Consider the following 13,673-nt stretch of genomic DNA (forward strand, 5'->3'; position numbering starts at 1 on the left):
CCCAGGCTGGAGCATAGTGGCACAATCTCAGCTCCTCGGCTCACTGCAACCTCCGCCTCCCAGGTTCAAGCGATTCTCCTGCCTCAGTCTCCCAAGTAGCTGGGATTACAGGCACCCTCCCCCACACCTGGCTAATTTTTGTATTTTTAGTAGAGACGAGGGTTTCACTATGTTGGCTAGGCTGGTGAACTCCTGACCTCAAGTGATCTACCCGCCTCGGCCTCTCAGAATGCTGGGATTACAGGCGTGAACCACTGTGCCCAGCTGGTGTGTTGTTTTTAAAGTTAGGAACAAATGCTAGGTGGGGGTATAGTCCAATTGAATTTAATATATATAGACGTGCTCTAGAATTGATGGTCACTCTGATCTTCTTGCATTAGTATCCAGACATAGAAAAATGAAACTCTTCAATCTGGAAAACAGAATATTTATAGCTGTAGTTGGATCCAGAGGGGCTGCTGCTGTTTAACATTTTAGCCTCAAATTCAAAGTTAATATGAAGTCATTTCAAAAAAAGAACTGCTGTGAAGATCTGCTGCACTCCCAGGTGGTCATTTCTAAAAAGCCAGCAGCAATGCTGCTTTAAGACTGTGCTTCAGGAACTCATGAGTTATTTCTTCCCTTCCCTGCTGGTAGAGGCTGTATGAATGCCCAGTGGGTCCTCTGTTTGGACAGTGGAGAATGGTTGCTCTGAAAAGAGCTATGAGAGCCACATGCACTGCTGGCCTGGGGTTGGTCACCAGGAATCACTGTCCAGTGTTTAGTGCCATTTGTAGGCAACACCAGGAAACCAAGAACACATAGTCATTCCTTATAGGGGTTTATCCTCTATGGTTTATTTAATTACATCATAGATAAATAGCTGGATAGATACACACACAAAACACACACACATACATATGTATGTATATACATGATGTAGTAAAAAACATACTATGTAGTTGAGCTAAATTATATAATTATATATAACATATATAATGATTTTGTATATATTATATATTATTTAAAATGATTGTATACATATTATTCTTCAGCTTGACCATTATAGAGACCCAAACTGAACTAGTGCTTTATCAGTTGTCTGACCAATGACCAATACTTTCTTTCAAAGCAGTACTTCTGTTGTTGCAGCCAGGTCTCATATTTGTTTAAAAATAATAGTACCATATTACAGATGCCAACTGGGATTCTTTATGATTTCTGGGTCTTATACAATATATTCACAATTTTACACCATCCTTAGGATTCGCTGATATAAATACCTTACTCTTTCTTTGACAAACACTTTGTATATAGCAAACAATTTGTACAGATAACTTAAGTGACAAGTTAACACTTAAGAAGCCAAAGAGTAAGGATTCACTTGGCTTAGCCTTCCTGATCTCCAGTTGTAAGTTATATCTTCTAATTTCCCTGATTTATCACCAAGGTAATCAACAAATGTCTACCACCATAACAAAGTGTTATAGCCTCATGCTGTCAACTGTCTAAAGCAATAAAGGGAGGACTGAGATCATTTCTTGAGAAAACAGGTATCAGATGGAGCTGGAGTAACTAAAAGAGTTCATGACAAGCAAGCCCCAGGTGATCAGAAGGGGTGAAGCTTCTGAGCAAAAGTTGATAGAGAAAAATGAGAGTGTTCACTCAGTAAGCCTTGCACCCAAGTTGCCTTTGCTAACTCCCAGAAACTTTACAATTAGGACTGAATTTATTGCTGTAAGCATAGAAGGTGGTGTGAATAATATTATTTGCATATTTAAAAAGGATAAAGCCAGAAACCTGTAACCTTTGTCACTGATATTTTGGTTATGAGGTGACGTGGCTGGAATAAGATGCTGGACACTCATTGGCTTTATCTACAGATTATAGGGCCAGTGACTTGGCAAGAAAAGTAAAAACATACCTATAGCAGATGTTAAAAAAAACTCAAATGCCTACAGTGGCCAGCAGGCCATAGAAGTGTATAAACTGAATCAGGTCTATAAAAAGCAACAGTAGAAGCTTGATAATAAATGGATGCTGGCCTCAGCCTCAGTAGGAAGGTGGTAGTAGCTAATATTGAGGACCCTCTGGAGTGCACAGCCCTCCTCCTCCTTCTAAAGGGGCAGCTTCTCCAACAGAGTGGTCCCTTGCAGGAAAGAAAACCTGTCATGGCTAGCCATTTAAACTTTTCAATTGGAGCCAAAAATCCAGATTTTTATGTGATTTATCAATAATTATCAGTTGTTGTCAACTGATTTAATTTTTAAAAAAAAGAGAGAAAAAAGTTAAAAAAAGCTATGAAAAATATGCCCCATGGGAAGAGCATATAACTATATAACTCTTCTGTCATTTGCACTTGGCTTCCGGGGATCCAGATTGCCCTCTTGATCAGAGTGAGCACAAATGCATCCTCCAGGCCCAGGTAAGGCTGAGTGAGAAGAACTAGAGAGCCAAAGAGTGGCAAGATGTGGCTGGGTATTTGAAGGAGAATAAATAGGCATTGGAATTGGACATTGCCCCTGTATAATTTTCTTTAGATCTAGCCCAGATGGCTATAGATTACTATATTAATAAACTAAATAAACCATGAAAGTCAATCATTTCTAACCATGTACACTGCCACTTAAATGCTCAAGGAGAAAATAAATTTTGAGCTGGGAGTAAAGGTGAGTGATCACTTACTGGGTATGAACACCTTCATTCCTTTTATCAGAGCATTTGTCTAGCAATAAAGAGAATGCTTTTCCTTTTTTTTTTTAAGTTTAGGGGTACATATGTAGGGTTGCTGTATATGTAAAGTTGTGTCATGGGGTTATGTGGTATAGATTGTTTTCTCACCCAGGTGTTAAGCCTAGTACCCATTAGATATTTTTCCTGATCCTCTCCTTCCTCCCAGCCTCCACTCTCCAGTAGCCCCTGTGTCTGCTATTCCCCTCTATCTGTTCTTGTGAAGAGAATGCTTCTCTAGCACAAGTTCAATATGATGTAAGTTTTGCTGCCCATTATTGATAAAACCATTTTTCTTTAAAGAGTATCCAGAGATACCTTTTGGTTTAATTTGTCTCTCTTGTATCTTGCTTTTCTCTCTAACTCTGGCTACCCTCACTTCAAGCTGGGAATTTGAACTGGATCAGCTGAGTACTTTATCAGTAGGAAGATAACTCTCTTTAGAAGCTGAAAATCATTCTGCACAGAAACACATATGCGCATACTCACACACACACACAGATGCCTTCAAGCGAGGATGCCTTAAGTAATTAAAGGTAATGTGTATCAAGCTTTAATTACAAAATCACTGTGCTCTTCTGAATTGTACACAATTATCATACAAGCAGCACAAATAACATCATGCCACAAGGCTGCATTTCCTACCATGAGCTTTAACAATTTATTTTCAGAACTTCATTTATCCATGAATTATGCATGCATCTCTACACATTCCCTATATGCCTGGATTATTAGGTATATGCCATATTATGAAGGCTGTGAAAGTGATTACAAGAAAGTCAAAGATACCCAGATAGGATCTTTCCTGAGAACCATTTACTTATGCACATTCACCCACATTTGTAAGCATAATATTGCAGCAAAAGGCTTGGGCTCCAGTCATTCAGAGTAGCCACATTGCCCAGGAATATATAACTTTATGTACTTTCATTTATAAGTGTTTTTATCATGGAACATAAGGGACTATTCATGCTGTAAATCAAGATCTTGTAATTTCAGTGTCTGATATAAGTCAGACTACTGGAAAGAAAGAAATGTAATTAAAATTAGAAAGGAAAAAAAAAGAAAACCTTTTAATGATTCTTCCAGTCCTACATTTTTTACTATCAGATGCTTTGGCACTGTTTGTTCCAGGTGGTAGAAGGATGAGTGACACTGACAGTCTGAAACATTTATTAGTGAATTGATAGATGTTTGAAGTACATCTCCATTGCTGAAGAAAGGATCCTGAATCTGGAATCTCAACCTAAAATAGATACACCTTCCTGGCCTCTATCTAAACTTTCAGGGCTGTTTCACAGTGAACTAAATAATAAATATTTAATAAATGATTGTGCTTGGCATAACTGGATTGAGTGTCCTCAGAGAAAACTATTATTTTAGGATCTAGGAAATATACAACAGCAGAAATGGAAATAGAAAATACTACATATAATTTAAAAAGACAAGAATATTTGAAGTTTTGAATGGCTCTTGGATACTTGTCATCTGACCTAAAGTTTCTACATAATTATTGTTAGGTATTCATTGCAACAGATTTCACATGTGCAAAACATCCTTATAGGTAAATACAAAAAAGTGAAACAGTGTTTACTGATACTCCACCCCAGTGGCTCTCAAACTGTAGTGTGCATCAGAATCATCTGAAAGCCTTATTTAAGCACCACTAATCTTTGGGTTCTACCTCCGCAATTTCTGATTCAATAGGTCTGGGGTGGCATAGAGAATTTCAGTTTTAGGGGGGAGGTTCCAAGATGGCCAAATAGGAACAGCTCCAGTCTACAGCTCTAAGGGTGAGTTTCGCAGAAGACGAGTGATTTCTGCATTTCCAACTGAGGTAACAGGTTCATCTCACTGGGTCTTGTCGGACAGGGGGTGCAGGACAGTGGGTGCAGCCCACAGACCCTGAGCCAAAGCAGGGCGAGGCATTGCCTTACCTGGGAAGTGCAAGGGGTTGGGGAATTCCCTTTCCTAGCCAAGGGAAGCTGTGACAGATGGCACCTGGAAAATCGGGTCACTCCAACCCTAATACTGCACTTTTCCAACAGTCTTAGCAAAGGGCACACCAGGAGGTTATATCCTGTGCCTGGCTTGGAGGGTCCCACACCCACAGAGCCTCGCTCACTGCTAGAACAGCAGTCTGAGATCGAACTGCAAGGTGGCAGTGAGGCTGGGGGAGGGGCGCCCACCATTGCTGAGGCTTGAGTAGGTAAACAAAGTGGCTGGGAAGCTCGAACTGGGTGGATCCCACTGCAGCTCAAGGAGGCCTGCCTGCCTGCCTCTGTAGACTTCACCTCTGGGGGCAGGGCATCGCTGAACAAAAGGCAGCAGAAACTTTTGCAGACTTAAATGTCCCTGTCTGACAGCTTTGAAGAGCGTACTGGTTCTCCCAGCATGGAGTTTGAGATATGAGAACGGACAGACTGCCTCCTCAAGTGGGTCCCTGACCCCCGAGTAGCCTAACTGGGAGGCACCTACCAGTAGGGGCCGACTGACACATCATACGTACGGCTGGGTACCCCTCTGAGACGAAGCTTCCAGAGGAACGACCAGGAAGCAACATTTGCTGTTCTGCAATATTTGCAGTTCTGCAGCCTCTGCAGGTGATACCCAGGCAAACAGGGTCTGGAGTGGACCTCCAGCAAACTCCAACAGACCTGCAGCTGAGGGTCCTGATTATTAGAAGGAAAACTAACAAACAGAAAAGGCATCCACACCAAAACCCCATCTGTACGTCACCATCATCAAAGACCAAAGGTAGATAAAACCACAAAGATGGGAAGAAACCAGAGCAGAAAAGCTGAAAATTCTAAAAATCTGAGCATCTCTTCTCCTCCAAAGGAATGCAGCTCCTTGCCAGCAACAGAACAAAGCTGGACGGAGAATGACTTTGACGAGTTGAGAGAAGAAGTCTTCAGAAGATTGGCAATAACAAACTTCTCCGAGCTAAAGGAGGATGTTTGAACCCATCGCAAAGAAGCTAAAAACCTTAAAAAAGATTGGATGAATGGCTAACTAGAATGAACAGCATAGAGAAGACGTTAAATGACCTGATGGAACTGAAAACCATGGCACGAGAACTATGTGACGCATGCACAAGCTTCAGTTAGCCGATTCGATTAACTGGAAGAAAGGGAATCCGTGATTGAAGATAAAGTGAATGAAATGAAGTGAGAAGAGAAGTTTGGAGAAAAAAGAGTAAAAAGAAATAAACAAAGCCTTCAAGAAATGTGGGACTATGTGAAAAGACCAAATCTACGTCTGACTGGTTTACCTGAAAGTGATGGGGAGAATGGAACCAAGTTGGAAAACACTCTGCAGGATATTATCCAGGAGAACTTCCCCAACCTAGCAAGGCAGGCCAACATTCAAATTTAGGAAATACAGAGAACACCGCAAAGATACTCCTCGAGAAGAGCAACTCCAAGACACATAATTGTCAGATTCACCAAAGTTGAAATGAAGGAAAAAATGTTAAGGGCAGCCAGAGAGAAAGGTAGGGTTACCCACAAAGGGAAGCCCATCAGACTAACAGCTGATCTCTTGGCAGAAACTCTACAGGTCAGAAGAGAGTGGGGGCCAATATTCAACATTCTTAGAGAAAAGAATTTTCAACCCAGAATTTCATATCCAGCCAAACTAAGCTTTGTAAGTGAAGGAGACATAAAATCCTTTACAGACAAGCAAATGCTGAGAGATTTTGTCACCACCAGGCCTGCCTCACAAGAGCTCCTTAAGGAAGGACTAAACATGGAAGGGAACAACTGACACCAGCCACTGCAAAAATATGCCAAATTGTAAAGACCATCAATGCTAGAGAGAAACTGCATCAACTAATGAGCAAAATAACCAGCTAACATCATAATGACAGGATCAAATTCACACATAACAATATTAACCTTAAATGTAAATGGGCTAAGTGCTCCTATTAAAAGACACAGAGTGGCAAATTGGATAAAGAGTCAAGACCCATCAGTGTGCTGTATTCAGGAGACCCATCTCATGTGCAGAGACACACATAGGTTCAAAATAAAGGGATGGAGGAAGACCTACCAAGCAAATGGAAAACAAAAAAAAGCAGGGGTTGCAATCCTAGTCTCTGATAAAACAGACTTTAAACCAACAAAGATCAAAAGAGACAAAGAAGGTCATTACATAACGGTAAAGGGATCAGTTCAACAAGAAGAGCTAACTATCCTAAATATGTATATGCACCCAATACAGGAGCACCCAGATTCATAAAGCAAGTCCTTAGAGACCTACAAAGAGACTTAGACTCCCACACAATAATAATGGGAGACTTTAACACCCCACTGTCAACATTGCACAGATCCATGAGACAGAATTAACAAGGATATCCAGGAATTGAACTCAGCTCTGCACCAAGTGGACCTAATAGACATCTACAAAAGTCTCCACCCCAAATCAACAGAATATATATTCTTCTCAGCACCACATCACACTTATTCCAAAATTGACCACATAGTTGGAAGTAAAGCACTCCTCAGCAAATGTAAAAAACAAAAATTGTAACAAACTGTCTCTCAGACCACAGTGCAATCATACTAGAACTCAAGATTAAGAATCTCACTCAAAACCGCTCAACTACATGGAAACTGAACAACCTGCTCCTGAATGACTACTGGGTACATAACGAAATGAAGGCAGAAATAAAGATGTTCTTTCAAACCAATGAAAACAAAGACACAACATACCAGAATCTCTGGCACACATTCAAAGCAGTGTGTAGAGGGAAATTTAGAGCACTAAATGCCCACAAGAGAAAGCAGGAAAGATCTGAAATTGGCACCCTAACATCACAATTAAAAGAACTAGAGAAGCAAGAGCAAACACATTCAAAAGCTAGCAGAAGGCAAGAAATAACTAAGATCAGAGCAGAACTGAAGGAGATAGAGAACTTCAAAAACTCTTCAAAAAATCAATAAATCCAGGAGCTGTTTTTTTGAAAAGATCAACAAAATTGATAGACTGCTAGCAAGACTAATAAAGAAGAAAAGAGAGAAGAATCAAATAGATGCAATAAAAAATGATAAAGGGGATATCACCACCAATCCCACAGAAATACAAACTACCATCAGAGAATACTATAAACACCTCTATGCAAATAAACTAGAAAATCTAGAAGAAATGGATAAATTCCTCAACACATACACCTTCCAAAGACTAAACCAGGAAGAAGTTGAATCCCTGAATAGACCAAAAACAGGCACTCAAATTTAGGCAATAATTAAGAGCCTACCAAAAAAAGTCCAGGACCAGACAGATTCACAGTCAAATTCTACCAGAGGTACAAAGAGGAGCTGGTACCATTCCTTCTGAAACTATTCCAATCAATAGAAAAAGAGGGAATCTTCCCTAACTCATTTTATGAGGCCAGCATCATCCTGATACCAAAGCCGGGCAGAGACACAACCAAAAAAGAGAATTTTAGACCAATATCCCTGATGAACATCGATGCAAAAATCCTCAATAAAATACTGGCAAACCGAATCCAGCTGCCCATCAAAAAGCTTATCCACCATGATCAAGTGGGCTTAATCCCTGGGATGCAAGGGTGTTTCAACATACACAGATCAGTAAATGTAATCCATCACATAAACAGAACCAAAGACAAAAACCACATGATTATCTCAATAGATGCAGAAAAGGCCTTTGACAAAATTCAGCCCTTCATGCTAAAAACTCTCAATAAACTAAATATTGATGGGACGTATCTGAAAATAATAAGAGCTATTTATGACTAACCCACAGCCAATATCATACTGAATGGGCAAAACTGGAAGCATTCCCTTTGAAAACTGGCACAAGACAGAGATGACCTCTGTCACCACTCCTGTTCAACATAACATTGGAAGTTCTGGCCAGGGCAATTAGGCAGGAGAAAGAAAGAAATGGTATTCACATAGGAAAAGAGGAAGTCAAATTGTCCCTGTTTGCAGATGACATGATTGTATATTTAGAAAACCCCATCTTCTCAGCCCAAAATCTCCTTAAGCCAATAAGCAACTTCAGCAAAGTCTCAGGATACAAAATCAATGTACAAAAATCACAAGCATTCCTATACACCAATAACAGACAAACAGAGAGCCAAATCATGAGAGAACTCCCATTCACAGTTGCTACGAAGAGAATAAAATACCTAGGAATTCAACTTACAAGGGATGTGAAGGACCTCTTCAAGGAGAACTACAAACCACTGCTCAACGAAATGAAAGAGAACACAAACAAATGGAAGAACATTCCATGCTCATGGATAGGAAGAATCAACATTGTGAAAATGGCCATACTGCCCAAAGTAATTTATAGATTCAATGCCATCCCCATGAAGCTACCAATGACTTTCTTCACAGAACTGGAAAAAACTACTTTAAAGTTCATATGGAACCAAAAAAGAGCCTGCATTGCTAAGACAATCCTAAGCCGAAAGAACAAAGCTGGAGGCATCATGCTACCTGACTTCAAACTATACTACAAGGTTACAGTAACCAAAAGAGCATGGTACTGGTACCTAAACAGATATAGACCAATGGAACAGAACAGAGCCCTCAGAAATAATACCATACATCTACAACCATCTGATCTTTGACAAACCTGACAAAAACAAGAAATGGGGAAAGGATTCCCTATTTAATAAATGGTACTGGGAAAACTGGCTAGCCATATGTAGAAAGCTAAAACTGGATCCGTTCCTTGCACCTTATACAAAAATTAATTCAAGATGGATTAAGGACTTAAATGTCAGACCTAAAACCATAAAAACCCTAGAAGAAAACCTAGGCAATACCATTCAGGACATAGGCATGGGCAAGGACTTCATGTCTAAAATACCAAAAGCAATGGCAACAAAAGCCAAAATTGACAAATGGGATCTAATTAAACTAAAGCGCTTCTGCACAGGAAGAGAAACTACCATCATAGTGAACAGGCAACCTAGAGAATGGGAGAAAATTTTTGCAATCTGCCCATCTGACAAAGGGCTAATATCCAGTATCTACAAAGAACTTAAACAAATTTACAAGAAAAAAATCAAACAATCCCATCAAAAAGTGGGCAAAGGATGTGAACAGACACTTCTCAAAAGAAGACATTTATGCAGCCAACAGACACATGGAAAAATGCTCATCATCACTGGCCATCAGAGAAATGCAAATCAAAACCACAATGAGATACCATCTCACACCAGCTAGAATGGCGATCATTAAAAAGTCAGAAAAAACAGGTGCTGGAGAGGATGTGGAGAAATAGGAACACTTTTACACTGTTGGTGGGACTGTAAACTAGTTCAACCATTGTGGAAGACAGTGTGGCGATTCCTCAGGGGTCTAGAGCTAGAAATACCATTTGACCCAGCCATCCCATTACTGGGTATATACCCAAAGGATTATAAATCATGCTGCTATAAAGACACATGCACATGTATGTTTATTGCGGCACTATTCACAATAGCAAAGACTTGGAACTAACCCAAATGTCCATCAATGATAGACTGGATTAAGAAAATGTGGCACCATGGAATACTATGCAGCCATAAAAAAGGATGAGTTCATGTCCTTTGTAGGGACATGGATGAAACTGGAAACCATCATTCTGATCAAACTATGGCAAGGACAGAAAACCAAATGCCGCATGTTCTTACTCATAGGTGGGAATTGAACAATGAGAACACTTGGACAGAGAGTGAGGTACACCACACACCAAGGCCTGTTCTGGGGTGGGGGGAGGGGGGAGGGATAGTATTAGGAGATATACCTAATGTAAATGATGACTTAATTGATGCAGCACACCAACATGTCACATATATACATATGTAACAAACCTGCACGTTGTGCACATGTACCCTAGAACTTAAAGCATGATTAAAAAGAAAAAAAGAGAATTTCAATTTTAATTAGGTTACTTATTGATATGGTTTGGCTGTGTCCCCACCCAAATCTCATCTTGAATTATAGTTCCTATAATGCTAATGTGTCATGGGAGGGACCTGGTAGGAGGTAATTGAATCATGGGGGCAGATTTCCCCATGCTGTTCTCATGATAATAAGTTCTCACAAGATCTGATGGTTAAATAAGTGGCTTCTCCCTTCTCTGGCTCTTATTCTTCTCCTTCCTGATACCATGTGAAGAAGGACTTGTTTGTTTCCCCTTTTGCCATGATTGTGAGTTTCCTGAGGTCTCCCCAGCCAAGCCAAACTGTGAGTCATTTAAAGCTCTTTTGTTTATAAATTACCCAGTCTCAGGTATGTCTTTATTAGCAGTATAAGAATGGACTAATACACTGGTGATGCTGATGCTGCTGTTCAGAGACTACACAGGGAAAATTACTGCTTTACAACATATGCTCCATCACATGAAGGGTAAAATCTCTCAGATTTATGTTGGTCCCATAGCTCGTGTTCAACAAGCAGATAATAAATGAATAGGACTGCTGAAAGCCATCAAAATGCTTGCGAACTTTTATTACATATAGTTTTAAATGAGCCACCCTAGAGTAGGAAATCATCCGTACTTTGGTTACAAAAACAGTTCACAAGCTCAGATGCTTCCATTAAAGTAAAATATTGCTTTTTACCTTATTAACCAAATGTATTACTACTATATTTTTTATTATGTTTTCAGCATTTCTATAAATTTTGCTACATTTAATTTTTGCTCTCCATTTAAAGTTATATTTCAGAGCTTCTGCTTTTCCCATTCCAACAGGGGATTGGGCATTGAGATTTTTTACAGAAATGTCTCATGTCAGTATTCTTATTACTGTACAGTACAGTGGCATTAAGTAGATTCACAATGTTGTCCAACCATCATTATCATTCATGCCCAGAATGTTTTCATCTTTTCAAACTGAAACTCTAAATCCATTAAACAACTCATCATTTCTTCTCCCTGGCAACCACCATTCTACTTTCTGATTTTATGAGTTTGATTATACTAGCCACCTGCTAGAATTTGGACCATACAGTATTTGTTCTTTTGTGACTGGCTTATTTCGCTTTATGTAATGTCTTCAAGTTTCATCCATAGTGTAGTATGTGCCAAAATTTCTTTTCTTTTTAAGGCTGAGTACTATTCCACTGTGTATATATAGGCCACATTTTGTTTATTCATTCATCCATCAATGGACATCTGGGCTATTTCTACCTTTGCTTATTACGAATAGTGCTTCTTTGAACATTGACATACAAATGGTGTTTCACCATATTGTCTTCCACAGTGGTTACATTATTTTGCATTTATTTTATTTTTTAACTTGATTTTTCTCTTTCCCGCTCAGCTATAATTGCCATTTAAGACTGACTCTCTGTGACTACTTCCGATAACAGGATCAAAGAAGCTGTAGTAAAATTTATTGACTAAATAAGTAAATAAAACATGTCATGTGTAAAATCTAATGTATCTGATTGTATGTTTTTTAATTTCCTTAAGATTTTGTACTTATTTCTGAAATTTATTGTTGAAGAGGCATCAAATATGAGACCAGTTAGATCTATGTCCTCCAAAACAAGCTTGCTTTTTGTTTCATTTTTATACTTAATGCTTGTAGGGTTTTGTTGTTACACTTTTAATGTAAAAAGTTGTCAAGACCAAGTCATGAGAGGGATTTTGTTTTACTAATTTTGTCTCAAATACAATTTTATCTTTTGCTGAATTAGTCCATTTTTAAATTCAGGTGGTTTCCAGTTATGGCTCTGATTACTCCTTCATCTAATTATTGTTTTATTTTAGGAAGAATGTTTAGAAACATGAGATTCAATATCTCATATCTCACTTCTGTATACACTACCTTCTTCCTTATTCTATTCAACATAGTATGCTTTGATGTTGCAATTTGGGAAAACTTTGAGGGGTTGTCACATATGTTTGTGTTAAATAATTTGTATTGAAAGAGTAGTGGTTGACTTATGAAATGATTTCTCTAAATACTACTTTAAAGTCTCTCACTAAAGTCAATGTTTTTGGGATTTCATGGAAAATGGTGACATACAATACTCTAAGAATTGGCTCTTCCACTCTAAGAATTGGCCCTTCCACTGAAGCAATCAGTAAGGTATCATAAATGACAGAATCGAGTTTTTTTTTTTAAACTCTGTATTCTAATCAAATACTTATAGTAACCAGGAGAGCACTTAATAAAGAGGCTGCAAAACTATAATAGGCCAGGCATGGTGGCTCATGCCTGTAATCCTAGCTCTTTGGGAGGCCAAGGCAGGCAGATCACTTGAGGTCAGGAGTTCAAGACCAGCCTGGTCAACATGGCAGAATGCCATCTCTACTAAAAATACAAAAATTAGTCAGGTGTGGTGGTGGATGCTTGTAGTCCCAGCTACTCAGGAAGCTGAGGCAGAAGAATAGCTTGAACATGGTAGGCAGAGGCTGCAGTGAGCCAAGATCTCACCATTGCACGCCAACCTGGGTGACAGAGCAAGACTCCATCCCTAAAAAACAAAAACAAACAAAAACTATAATAAAAGAACATTGTGGCACTGTCACTCACCTGCCTACCATTGCCCATTTTCCTCCAGTTTGTCATTGACTACAGGGTTATCAGTCCGTATTTGTGATGCAGCTTTCTGGTGCTAGGGTAATGCAATACAAACCTTTTTGTAAAAAAAAAAGATGTGAATTTTGATCTGTTTCTTGCTTCCCTGAGGGGCCAGCACAGAGGCTTCCCTTTCTTTCAGCACAACCTTCACTCCCACAAGCCTGAGAGCTTTCTAGGGGGCATATGTCAGCAGCAGTTAAAAACATACTATCTGTGGGCAAGGAATTGCAAAACAACAGGAAAAGGGAAAAATGAAAGGCTGCTGAGGAGTATTCTTGGGGCAATAATAGCTTTGAAGGGCTACTAAGTGCAATGTGTTTGCTTAAGGTATAATGCATGTACAGAAAAGGCCTGAAAAGCCTTAGATTGACACGTTTAGCTACTCTTTGGACCACACACAAGC

General features: G+C 39.3%; 1 long non-coding RNA gene across 1 annotated transcript in view; it reads left to right on the forward strand.

Annotated features, from left to right (window-relative positions):
- The window catches only part of LOC129019066 (uncharacterized), a 333,700-nt gene extending 329,927 nt beyond the window's left edge, over positions 1–3,773 (forward strand). Inside the window, exons 9-10 of the long non-coding RNA XR_008495495.2 lie at positions 2,893–2,967; positions 3,095–3,773. This is a non-coding gene — a long non-coding RNA (uncharacterized LOC129019066). The remainder of the gene's footprint in view (positions 1–2,892; positions 2,968–3,094) is intronic.
- Positions 3,774–13,673: the final 9,900 nt, after the last annotated feature.

Source organism: Pongo pygmaeus, chromosome 17 (assembly GCF_028885625.2).
Source record: "Pongo pygmaeus isolate AG05252 chromosome 17, NHGRI_mPonPyg2-v2.0_pri, whole genome shotgun sequence".
In the NCBI taxonomy this organism is placed as follows: Eukaryota; Metazoa; Chordata; class Mammalia; order Primates; family Hominidae; genus Pongo; species Pongo pygmaeus.